The sequence below is a fragment of the Eurosta solidaginis genome, chromosome 1 (assembly GCF_040869045.1).
Source record: "Eurosta solidaginis isolate ZX-2024a chromosome 1, ASM4086904v1, whole genome shotgun sequence".
Lineage (NCBI taxonomy): Eukaryota > Metazoa > Arthropoda > Insecta > Diptera > Tephritidae > Eurosta > Eurosta solidaginis.
Window position 1 is genome coordinate 107,882,604 of NC_090319.1, and position 13,700 is coordinate 107,896,303.

Genomic DNA, 13,700 nt, shown 5'->3' on the forward strand with positions numbered 1-13,700 from the left:
TATCACTTACAGTTCTGTTAAACGAACATTGCATGTTACTGATTACTCAAAACTTAGCAACACTTAACTTGACTTAGAAGTCTGTTGAAGTTTGATTTTCTTTGTAAGTTCTAAGTGACGTTTACATTTTGAGATGCCATTTGTTTGTTTCCATTTAATTTTGACATTTTGTCATACAAATTGACATTTATTGATTATGATGCCAGATTGTATGCGCTAAGTGGAGTATAAGCAAGGCTAAGTTGCCAAGTTTACGCCAAGTCAAGTCAAGTCTATACTAAGTATCAGTAATGGGGCCTTAAGTCCTCAAGAACGCAGGTAACTTGGCTTTGTTTGTGTAATACGCCAATTACACGGCTCAAGTATCCTTGTGCCAGTTACCAATCTGCACAAGGATTTGCCCGGTGTGCGCACTGGCTGCGCTATTTGCGCAGAGAACTGCGCTAAAATCAAAACGATTTTGATATTTACGCATGTCTGCAAATATTGCACATGCTTTTTTCTTCGTGTGTGGTGAATGCTACACAGTTTACCTGTGGTTTCTGATAATATAATATCAGTAATTGTTGCTTAAAAATGTTAATATCGAAGGCGTAAGGACTATCTCTAGCTTGTAACAGGAGTTCACATAAATTCAATAATACTGTCACGGATATTAGCATCACTAAGCTATACCATCACTAAGGCCATGCTAAGCGATATTTACGTCAATAATCAAATCATGTATACACATATATAAGGCAGCTGAGAGATGTCACACACAGATGCATTTACTTATACGCCTATGTGCGCGCGAGAGACTGTAAACTACAAACATTCACATCAATAATTCAATCTTTATGTATCTACATAAACGAATAAATAATTGCGTCTACACATATGTACCATGTACGAATACGAGCAGCGGAGAGTCAATGCGCAAACACATGCATATAGCTGAGAAGTTTGAGAGTTCATGGACAATGCTGGTAGATTCTGGAAAAATGCGAACGAGGAAACCAAAGGGTATAAAAGGCAACAGATGTAGAGGCGCTGTAATTCAGTTTAAGTTGAGCTATCAATCAGTTTGCTTAAGCACGCGATCCGGCGGCCAATAGTAGAGTTTCATTTGAGTTATTAATCAGTTTGGTTATTAAGCCAGCGAGTAGCAAAGTATAAGTGTTATTGTGAAGTACTTTAATAAACGCCATTTTTTTCCATCATTCAATATTGGAGTTATTTATTCAACAGTTTAGTGATCCGAACTTAGCAGAGGATTGCAAATAAGAGGATTTGCAGGTAAATTCGTTACAATTGGTGTCAGAAGAGGAATTGTTGAATAAATTCCGAAGATTGGGAATACAACTTGGACATGGCAAAGTTCAGTGAATTGAAGATCCAGCAACTGAAAAAGGAGTTGGAGAACCGTGGATTAAATACAACCGGCAATAAAATCGAACTTCAAGCACGGCTACGAGAGGTAATGGAGTCGCAAGGAATTGATGTGGACGAGTTTGTCTTTTATCTTGATGGGGACGAAACAACAACAAAAATTGAAGAGAAAAACGAAACATCGCAGACAGTTACAAACACAGACTTGAACATGATATTGGCTGCAATATCGGCACAAATGTCCGAAATGTCATCACAAATATCCACCAACATGTCATCACAACTGGAAGAACAAAAGACAAGTATAACATCCCAACTGGAAGAACAAAAGACAAATAAACACACCCCAACTGGAGTCACAGAAGACATATATGGCATCCCAACTGGAGTCACAGAAGACATATATGGCATCCCAACTGGAATCACAGGAGGCACGTATTTCAGAAATGACGTCGCAAGTGTCATCTCAACTGGAAGACCAAAAGACATATATGGCATCTCAATTGGAAGCGCAAGAGGCACGTATATCTGAAATGTCGGCAGAAATTTTGGAACAGGTATCATCAAAACTGGAAGCGCAGGATGCAAAAATTGCTCAATTTCAGGCAGAATTAGATGATTTAAAAGGTCGCATGGAGAGGTTACAACTAAATCGCCCAGCTGTTTCAGCGAGTAATCCAAAGGTAAAGACACCATCCTTTGACGGTTCTGTTCCTTTTCAGGTCTTTAAGCTACAGTTTGAGAAGACCGCAGCAGTGAACCAATGGAATTCGGAAGATAAAGTTGCTGCATTTTTCGTGGCATTGAAGGGGCCAGCAGCGGAAATCCTACAGACGATTCCCGAAGGAGAGCGGAACAATTATGAAGCATTGATGGCTGCTATAGAACGACGTTATGGAAGCGAACATAGGAGACAGATATACCAAATGGAGTTGCTGAACCGCTTCCAGAGTCCTGGTGAAACATTGCAAGAGTTTGCGTCGGATATTGAAAGGCTAGCACATTTAGCGAATGCGGATGCACCCGTGGAATGCACTGAAAGGGTAAAGATTCAGAGCTTTATAAATGGCATACGAGATATGGAAACGAAGCGGGCTACATATGCGAATCCAAAACTAACATTTGCTGAAACGGTATCGCATGCTCTGATTCAGGAAACAGCGTCGCTTATGTGTAAGCCAGTTTTCAAAGCACGCCATGTGGAAGTAGAAAGGCCAGAGTGGGTAGACACAATTTTGGAAGCACTGAAGGGATCTCAACAGAAGCATGCCGGAGTTATTAAATGTTTCAAGTGCGGCAACCCAGGTCACATTGCACGTCATTGCGATCTTGGTCCTAATAGTTCCAACAATGTGGGTGGCCGTAAACGCAAAGCTGGCGGAAATGAGCAAGAGCGTGTCGGATGTAAAGAACGAAAACTTGCCCCGGCTATTGAATGTCCTGTGATATCTGTGTCGCATATTGGAAGGAAATCAAGCAGTCTTACCATCAGAGGGAATGTGGATGGTAAAGAGCGTGTACTGACTGTAGATACGGGGGCATCTCATTCCTTGATCCGATCTGATTTGGTCTACAGGAGAGTAAAGTCATTACCTGGAGCAAGGTTGCGTACGGTCACAGGCGAATATAATCAAGTCCAAGGCGAAGTGGTATGTGAGGTATTAATTGGAAAAGTCATGGTTCTACACAAATTCGTTGTGGCGGAGATCGTTGATGAAGTCATATTGGGAGTGGACTTCTTGGTTTACCATGACGTCAGGATCGATATGCGGAGAAAAATTATGCGCTATAAGAGTCAGGACATACCACTTAACTTTAGTTTGGAAAAAGGGTTCAGCAGTAATCGGGTACTGGTGGAAAAGACTCGACAAAGACCACGAAAGTCAAAGGCAAAGGTTGATAGATCAAATGGGCCAAATAAATCAAAATCAAAAGTACCTGCGAGAGAAACACTGGCATTGACAAAACCTAAAAGACGCAGGAAAACGAAGCAATGAATTTCCGAGAAAGAATGCGAGGGTAGTTTCAAGCCGGAGCGCACTACTGTTGTGAAATGTGGGAACGATACCGATTATGCAAAGCAAATCCGTCCAGCGCAAGCTCTACGAAGTGGTTCATTGACCAAACAACAGAGTGTGAAGGAGCGGCCCAGGGTAACGAGTAGTAAGATGAAACACTGGCATGACAAGAACTTTAATTCGGAAGGTTTCTTGGCGAGAGATTTGGTAATGTTAAACAACCCTCACCGGCGAAAAGGTGTTCCATCCAAATTTCGGTGCAGTTGGGAAGGCCCGTACAAAGTTTTGAAGAAGATCAGTGATACCATCTACCGCATACAAACCACTGGAAAATCACGGATTAGAAGAGTGGGACATTTGGAGATGCTAGCGGCAGTTAGATCGGGAGATTTGTCTGATCGGGACGATCAGACTTAGGTGGAGGGCAGTGTCACGGATATTAGCATCACTAAGCTATACCATCACTAAGGCCATGCTAAGCGATATTTGCGTCAATAATCAAATCATGTATACACATATATAAGGCAGCTGAGAGATGTCACACACAGATGCATTTACTTATACGCCTATGTGCGCGCGAGAGACTGTAAACTACAAACATTCACATCAATAATTCAATCTTTATGTATCTACATAAACGAATAAATAATTGCGTCTACACATATGTACCATGTACGAATACGAGCAGCGGAGAGTCAATGCGCAAACACATGCATATAGCTGAGAAGTTTGAGAGCTCATGGACAATGCTAGTAGATTCTGGAAAAATGCGAACGAGGAAACCAAAGGGTATAAAAGGCAACAGATGTAGAGGCGCTGTAATTCAGTTTGAGTTGAGCTATCAATCAGTTTGCTTAAGCACGCGATCTGGCGGCCAATAGTAGAGTTTCATTTGAGTTATTAATCAGTTTGGTTATTAAGCCAGCGAGTAGCAAAGTATAAGTGTTATTGTGAAGTACTTTATTAAACGCCATTTTTTTCCATCATTCAATATTGGAGTTATTTATTCAACAGTTTAGTGATCCGAACTTATCAGAGGATTGCAAATAAGAGGATTTGCAAGTAAATTCGTTACAATACATAATAATTTTTTATACAATTAGAACACATGTTTCATTTGTTACGCTAGTTGAAAAATGAATATTCCGCAGTGCTGCAATGAGTTGAGCTGGTCTTGCAACTAAAAAATATATATTATTAATACAATGGAAAATAAACGCTTCTGGTGCGAGCATTGTAAATTTTACCAAGTAGCGCAACTAACAGCTGATCGGTGAAAATTCGCACATTCACACGCACAGTTCTCGACTCAGTTTCAAAAAAAACTTTTGATTATTTAATTCAAATTTTAAAGTGAGATAATCCTTATAAATTTATGTATACAGAATATATATGGCATTTTTGTTGTTATTAAAACGATAGTTTTATTTATATTAAAGCTTTTATAATTTTTTTTTTAACTTTGAAAAAACTCCGAACACCATTATTTCATTATATGACATTCGACTGTCTAGTCCACTGCCTTCCACTCTATTCGCAACATAACCTCTACTTAAGCTGCCAAACTATATAGTAAACAATGGGTGCGAGTTTTTCGACTTTACTGTAAATTACCAGCACTGTGGAAAATAAATAGTGTTTTTTATAAAATTAGTGCCTTTTTTATACAATTAAAACACATCTTTCATTTGTTGCGCTACATTAAAAATGAATATTGCGCAGTGTTTTTGAGCTGTGTATGTCAAAATATTCATTTGCACAAATTCCGTCGTTTTATATTTGTGCATGGCTTTTGTGTCATGTATGGGCCGTCTATGCAACAAACGTAGAAGTTATGCGGCAGTTAAGCCGTGGTTACTCACGAACGTACGTAGAAAAAACGTGTCAGCTGACACGACCTATCTTATGAGTCCGCAATGTAAACGAAAACTCACCGACGTGCAACGCCCGTACGTACGTAGCCCGGAACGTAGAAATCAAAACAATTTTGATTTTTTCCGTAAGAACGTGTCAGCTGATCGCTCTCTCACTAGACAGAGTTGCCTAGTAAACTTTTGTGCACTAATTTTTACCGTTTGCAATTTTATGCAAAAACACCTAATTAAAGTTTGAAAAATTGTGAAAATAATTCGAAATATTTATGTAAAAGTGCTGATTATAAATATGTAATCTATTTATACTTATTTAATATGTATTCCGGCCTTTTACAATATCAAAAATTAAATTGGAAAAAGTTGATGTTTCCATAAGCATACATGCAAACTGGTCAATGGCAACAGTGCTTTGCTCTAAACAATACACACACACATATGTTATGTACATGTACACAGACGCACACATTGATTCCTACGGGCTTGAGAGTTCGGTCAAACGTGCTTCGTACGACAAACGTCCGTACGTACGGCACACGTCGGTGGGTAACTGCCGCATTACCCACGAACGTACGTACAAAAAACGTGTCAGCTGACACAACCTATCTTATGAGTGTGCAATGTAAACGAAAACTCACCGACGTGCAACGCCCGTACGTACGTAGCCCGGAACGTAGAAATCAAAACAAGAACGTGTAGGCTCTCTCACTAGAAAGAGTTGCCTAGTACACTTTTGTGCGCTAATTTTTGACCGTTTGCAGTTTTTTGCAAAAACACCTAATTAAAGTTTGAAAAATTGTGAAAATAATTCGAAATAATTATGTATAAGTGCAGATTATAAAGATGTAATCTATTTATATTTATTTAATATTAATTCCAGCCTTTTACAACATCAAAAATTAAAATGGAAAAAGTTGATGTTTCCATAAGCATGCATGCAAACTGGTCAATGGCATTGTTGCTTTGCTGTAAACAATACACACACAAATATGTTATGTACATGTACACAGACGCATACATTGATTCTTACGGGCTTGAGGGTTTGGTCAAACGTGTTTCGTACGACAAACGTCCGTACGTACGGCACACGTCGGTAGGTAATTGCCGCTTTAGGCTGTTATCACCAAATGTTGCATACTTTTCTGCGCACTTGATTTTGTTTTACATATTTTTGGCGATGGAACAGAGCAGAAATCTGCAATGAGTAGTTGTAAACTGAACGCGACATAGGCAAAGTCACAACAAAATATGATTTTAAGTTAGTTAACACTCGAATAGAAGAACTTGACTGTTCAAAGTTGATTTCGAAGAATCCTTGTAATGTTGATGCATTAAAAGCAATGGATAGGATGAGAAACATTACAAATAACTAAGTAAATGTTACATAACTAATTTAAACAATAAAAATTAAAAAAATTCATATTTAAATTAAATTTGAGAAAAAAGCTTTTCTAAGAACAAGCTTCTATTACTTGTTAACGAACTAAGAAGTAAAAAATAAAATTAAAGAAAAACAAACTTTTTTAAAAATAAGCTTTTATTATTGGTTAATAAAATAAACTAAAAAGTAGAAAATAAATTGACTGTAAAGAAATATAACACTTTATAAGTTCATTGTAACCGTTAACGATAATTAGGCTTTTTCGTCTGCGACAAAAAAAATCCATATTGTACATAATTATATATTTTTAACATTAAAACTTTACACCTAAATTAATGAATCTTACAGTTTATATCACAGTCTTAATTGTTCTAATAAAAGCGTGTTACATTGTGATAGCAAGAAAAGGAGGTCCTAAATGTTCGTAATTATACAATCAAAATTTAACACGCCTTTTATTAGAACAATTAGGACTGTGATATAAATTGTAAGATTTAATAATTTAGGTGTAAAGTTTTAATGTTAAAAATATATAATTATGTAAAATATGGAATTTTTTTGTCGCAGACGACAAAGCCTAATTATCGTTAAATGTTACAATGAACTTATAAAGTATTATATTTCTTTACAGAAAATTTTTTTTTATTTTTTAGTTAATTTTATTAACCAATAATAAAAGCTTTGAAAAAAGTTTTTTTTTCTTTAATTTTTTAAACATGTTCTTATGAGTGTCGTTATTTTCGGCGCGACAGAGCAGCACAACAATCAATCACGAAAGCCGTTGTAGCCAGATTAAACCTAATTCTATTTTTGGGAAGCGACAGTGAGTGGCGTCCTTTTTATTTTGTCAATAAAAACTAAAAGAAGTAAATAAAAGATAAAAAAAGCTAAAATCATACTTTTTGGGCGTTTTTTAAGCATAATTAATATTTTTCTCTAAAATTTTCGCAACTGTTTGCTGTAATTTATTTGGTGGTTGCCGCTTTCAAAGTAATCAAAAAGCCAATGCTTGGCTTTGCTTTATTGTGGTTGTGGTCTGTAGACGCCGTGTTGAATGTAATAAGCCCTATAGTCAAAATAAAATACGTTTTAAATTTAGATGTAGCTTTTTGACACAATTTTCTATGAGATATCTGTCAAAAAAGCTCCAACTAAATTCAAAACCTAAAACCTATTTTATTTTGGCTATGACTATGCGCCAATTTGTTTTCTCATGCAACAAAAAAATTTTTTTACAACTTCGAAATATTGTTGCTGAGGTATCGTTTGACATCTCTCCCTTTTTTAACGCGTGTTAGCAGTCGATACACACATCACCTCTTCGCCGATTTTAAAGCCGCCTTCGACAGCACGAAAAGGAGCTGCCTATATGCCACTATTTCTGAATTTGGTTTCCTCGCAAAACCAAAACTTATACGGCTGTGCAAAATGACGTTGAGCAACACCATCAGCTCAGTCAGAATTAGGAAGGACCTCCCCGAGCCGTTCGAAACTAAAGGAGGTTTCAGACAGTGATCCCATATCGTGCGATTTCCTTAATTTGATTCTGGGGAAAATTATACTAGCTGCAGAACTTAACCGCTCTGGAACAATATTTTATAAAAGCATGAAATTACTGGCATATGATGATGACGTTGATATCAACGGCCTAAACACCCGCGCCATTAGTTCTGCTTACTCCAAACTGGAAAAAGAAGCGGTAAAGATGGGTTTGATGGTGAATGAGGACAAAACGAAATACCTGCTGTCATCGAGAAAAGAGTCAGCGCATATGCGCCTTGCCAACCACGCTACTGTTGGCAACCAAAATTCGAAATAGTAAAAAACTTTGTTTATTTGGGAATCAGCATCAACACTAACAACAACATCAGCTCTGAAATCCAGCGAAATGCTACTTTGGACTAGGTAGGCAATTGAAAGGTAAAGTCTTCTTCCGGCAAACGAAAATCATACTCTACAAGTTACTTATCGTTCCCGTCCTGCTATATGGTGCAGAAGCATGGACCATGACAACATCAGATGAAACGGCTCTGGGAGTGTTCGAGAAAAGTTCTTCGAGCAGTTGTTGTTGTTGTTGTTGTAGCACCTAACAGCCTCAACCGATCACAAATTGTCATCAATATCCTCTAACGGGAGTCCAAGGAAACTTGCTGTTTCAACAGGGGTGGACCATAATGAAAGGGGTGTTAGAGGCGTTGGTTCCACATTACAATTAAAGAGATAGTTGGTGTCATGTGGGGACACATTGCAAGCGGGGAATACATTTTGTATATCGGGGTTGATTCTAGATAGGTAAGAGTTTAACCTGTTACAGTATCCAGAACGAAGTTGAGCAAGAGTGACACGCGTTTCCCTGGGGAGTATGCGTTCCTCTTCCACAAGTTTTGGGTACTTTTCTTTGAGTACTGGATTCACCGGGCAATTCCCGGCATAAAGGTCCGACGCCTGTTTGTGGAGATCACCAAGGACCTGCTTGTGTTTTTTTGCTTCATACGGCTGGGTTCTCAGGTGCCGTATTTCCTCAAAATGCTTACGGAGATGACTCCTTAAGCCCCTAGGCGGTGTTGGCTCATCAATCAGATGTCTGTTTGGATGCCCAGGTTTCTGGGTATTCAACAGGAACTGTTTGGTTAGCATCTCATTTCTCTCCCTGATGGGTAGTATTCTCGCCTCATTATGTAGATGGTGTTCTGGGGACATAAGAAGACAGCCCGTGGCGTTTCTGAGAGCAGTATTTTGGCAGGCCTTTTGCTTCTTCCAGTGGGTAATTTTTAGGCTTGGCGACCATATGGGTGACGCGTAGCACGTAAACGGCGGGCCAATTGCTTTGTATGTAGTAATGAGCGTTTCTTTATCTTTACCCCAGGTACTGCCAGCAAGGGATTTGAGGATTTTATTACGGCTCTGGATTTTCGGAACAATTGCGGCTGCGTGCTCACCAAAATGTAGATCCTGATCAAACGTCACACCCAAGATTTTGGGGTGTAGGAAAGTCGGTAGCGTAGTGCCATCGACGTGGATGTTCAAAATGGTCGACATTTGAGACGTCCATGTTGTAAATAAGGTCGCAGATTTAGTCGGTGATAATGCCAGGTTTCGCGAGGCGAGTCGACTGCTACCTTTTGTGCCAGCAATATTATTACATACAGCATATTCCAGATATAAGCAACGTTAAAAATTTACAAAAACTTGTGGTTAAAAAAAAAAATTTTGTGATTTTACATTACATTTCTAATGTTGCTCTCTAGTTCGCCTCTAATCGAAAACTAGGTTAGAATTTGATTAGAGAACTATTTGAGGAGCAGTACAAATGCGATGTTGTCACAGTTTCGATTATTTGTCATTGTGAATCAAACTAAGTGTGATATCTTCTGCATAGACGTCAAAATTCCAAAGTGAGTGGATCACCTGATTTGTAATTGACTATCGCTGTCTCATTCTGTATCTCTTTCTATCACCCGCTGAAGATAGCCGGCCCTATGCGCCGCCATATTGAACACTACGTCAAAACGCTAAAAAGTAGCCATACGCCAACGCAGTTGACAGATAAGATATCACATTTGGTTTGATTCACAATGATTTGTAGGTCATGATCACTCATCCTTAGGCCCGGTTTTTCAGTTCGAGTTTAAACTACAGTTAAGCTTGACTAGAGTCACTTTGGCCGCTTAAGCTGAGATGAACAGCACTATTTCATGTTATCGAACAAAGTAGCAAAGTAAAACTCTAGTCAACTTTAACTGAAGTTCAAACTTGCACTGAAAAGCAAGGCATTGGTGTTATACAAGAAAGTGAAAAGTTGCGGCAATACATACAAATACAAATATTGGTAGTTGCAAAATTAGTTTTTCATTTGTAATAGTTAATAGTAAGTGAAAAAGAATAAAAAGTTAAAGAGGGGAATGAGCAAACCGTTGGCGCGCTATTTCACTGGCATTACGAAGAAAACGTGCCCTCATCCATATTTCAAATCATATATTTAATACCCCTATATTGCTAATAGAAAATGCTCGCAATGTGTTTTGAATTCGAAATCAAAACAAGACAGCCTATAAAATTTTTGTGATTGTAGCGGCATAAGTATGACACGAAAAAAAATTCAAATTTAGGTACATTCGATTATTGAATACAAAAACAAAAACGTTTAAACAGCAATATATCGGCACTCTGATGTTTGGGAATGTACCTAGCTTTTTGTAGCAATATAGGAGTATCACATATATGTTTCAAATCGATGCAGAACTACATACATACATACGTATTGAAGGCATAAGTGACAGCGAAAATTTCGTTAAAGTTAGGCTTTGAATTATAAGAAGCTTAGCATAAAAGCTCATAACCCATTAAGGCCCTGTTTTTTGTGCGGTAACATTGGTCTTTTATTATCTAGATAATTTGTAGATACGGGAACAGGTGGATTTTGTTCACCCAGCAAACATGAAAAAATTCTCCAGCGAAATATATATCTAGTTCCTATATCTAGTTCTATTCAATTATTCTTAAACCAGATAGTTCTCGAGTTGATATCCAACGTCATTCTCCAATCACTATCCAACCTTTGAGAAATTTTGTAAAGTTAAAAGTTTTCGAGTTGATCTCCAACATCGTTAATATTTTAAAATTATTATTCTTATTTCGAGAGATTTTGAGAAATGTACAGTTCTCAAATGAATATTCAACACATTTCTCCAGTTTATAACCTACATTGCATATCAAGTTTAGGTGGAGGTGAAAAAATCTCCAGGGTGGTACCACCAAAACCAGCAGCTGTTTATTGTGAGAAATAAACACAGGTTGATAGCAGTAGTGAAGCGTAATTAATCAAAAATAAATTATATTGGCGGTCGTCGTTGTGTGATGGTAGCATGCTGCGCCTACCACACCGAAGATCCAGGGTTCACCCCTCGGGAAAAGCAACATCAAACATTTAGAAACAAGTTGTTACATTTAGAAGAAAATTATAAATTATAAATGTGATATTTCAAACTGTCGCCCAATTTCCAAGCTATCTAATTTTACTAAAGTATTTGAGAGTATTGTAAGTAGTAAACTCGCCTTTGCGTTTAAACCGTACATTTCTGTCTCGCAATATGGCTTTGTACCTGGTAGGTCAACAGTTACTAACCTCTTGGTATTTTCGAATTATTGCATTTCGCCGTTTATTAAGGGGGTCAGTCATAATTTGCTACTGAGTAAGTTATCTTCGCTGGGTATGCATAATCAGTTTCTCGATTGGACCAAATCTTATCTTGCCAATAGGGTTAAGTATGTTGTTGACGATACGAAAACACCTCCTTACATTGCTACTTCGGGGTACCTCAGGGTAGTATGCCGGGACCTTTAGTATTTTTAATATTTATTAATGATGCCTGTTATGGTTACGCATCTACTATGGGAGCAGCAAGGAAGGCAGTCAGCATGATGTAGTGGTGCACAGTGGCTAGTCATGTCGGCTGGGTTGGGTTCTTGCCAACCTTGCTGTCCTGCGCCATAACAGAAAAACAAGTCATATCATGCCTTTTAAATGGTCACACAGCGCAGAATTAATTCAAAACGCTGGAAAATTCAAATTAAAACGACATCCGGTCGAACCGGATGCACGGACAGACCGTTAAAACATTCAAAATTTAAATTCAAAAAAAAAAAATTACCGCAAAAGAAAACCAAACGCAAAAAAAAATTACCGAACCGGACATGACCGGTCACTAGCTGTTGAAAATCCAAAAAAAAGCTGAAAATTAAATAAAGAATGGAAAGGGCCGAACACAACTTGGGGGCGCCGCGGGTGTTGTTGCGACGCCCGGTGCTTGTGCCACCCTCAAAACCATGGTCACCGACGCACCTAAATTTTCGGTGGCCCCTTACCTGAATGCCTAAGTGCCCTCTAAATAAATATAAACGTCAGCACTCCCATTTACAGAATTTATTAAAAATTCATTATGTTTTTATGTTTATTTAAAACTTAAAAAAAAACTTGAATAACAAAAACGAGTTTCGAAAAAAAATTCGCATTGATTTCTTTTAACAGCTCTTTTTCGAATGCTGATTTTGGTCTTTCTTCCATACAAGCGTAAAACTATGCAAAATTAATAAGAATGTATATTGGAATTAAGTAATGCAATTACTTTTAAAAACTATTCTGATTTTTAAATTTTTTCGAAATTTTATTCGGGTAAACCGCAACAGCTTTCATTGTACAATTCATTAACCTTTTTTTTGTATAATTTACGTAAATATAATGTGTAAGTAAATTTGTTTTTTTTTTTTGCTATTTTTTTTTTTTTTGCAGCTATACATATGTAGTAAATTAAGGTGGGTCTTTTTAACGCATTTAAAAGGCCGTTCCAATATATAAACATGACATTGGAAACGTCTTCTGAGGTATTGTGCTTTTTTTTCCAAATTCCCGATAGCAAAACCGGCACCCCTATATTTAAATAGTGATATATATATAAATCTAGGAAATCATGTCAGTTAAATTTTTGCCCTGCGTACTGCAGCTGGGGTAGAAAAATGTATAAGAAATATTCATTTTCTTTCACGTTCATAATTAATAACTGCTAGCAAAAGCGGTAAAGTTCTCAGATTTTACAAAAGGAATGCTGCATTTATGCTGAAAACGTTTTACACATCACCTCTCTGGTAGTTCAGCTGTTACAGCTTCAGCGGCCGTCATACTAAAATAAAGACCTTTAAAAAACTGTGGCCATCAGCTTGCATACTATATTATTTGAAGCACAGGTTTTACTGAACAATTGAACCCACCCTAATTCAGCAGTAATAAATATCCAATTTTATATATCCTTTGTTTTTTTTTTTTGTTAGTTTAACAATTGGTTGAATGTATACAGAAAAGGTGTAGGCCGATTTTGAAAACGTTTTCAAAAAAAAAAAATTTTAAAACTCGTAGGTTTTCAAAAATATTCAGAACATTTACAAATTTTCATTTAAAATTCTAAGCTAATTTTTCTGAGTATGCTTTCGGCAATTTTTTCCTCCGAAGAACATTTTAGATTTTCTTGCATTATAAAACAATTTTCTTACTTGTACGAAAGAAAA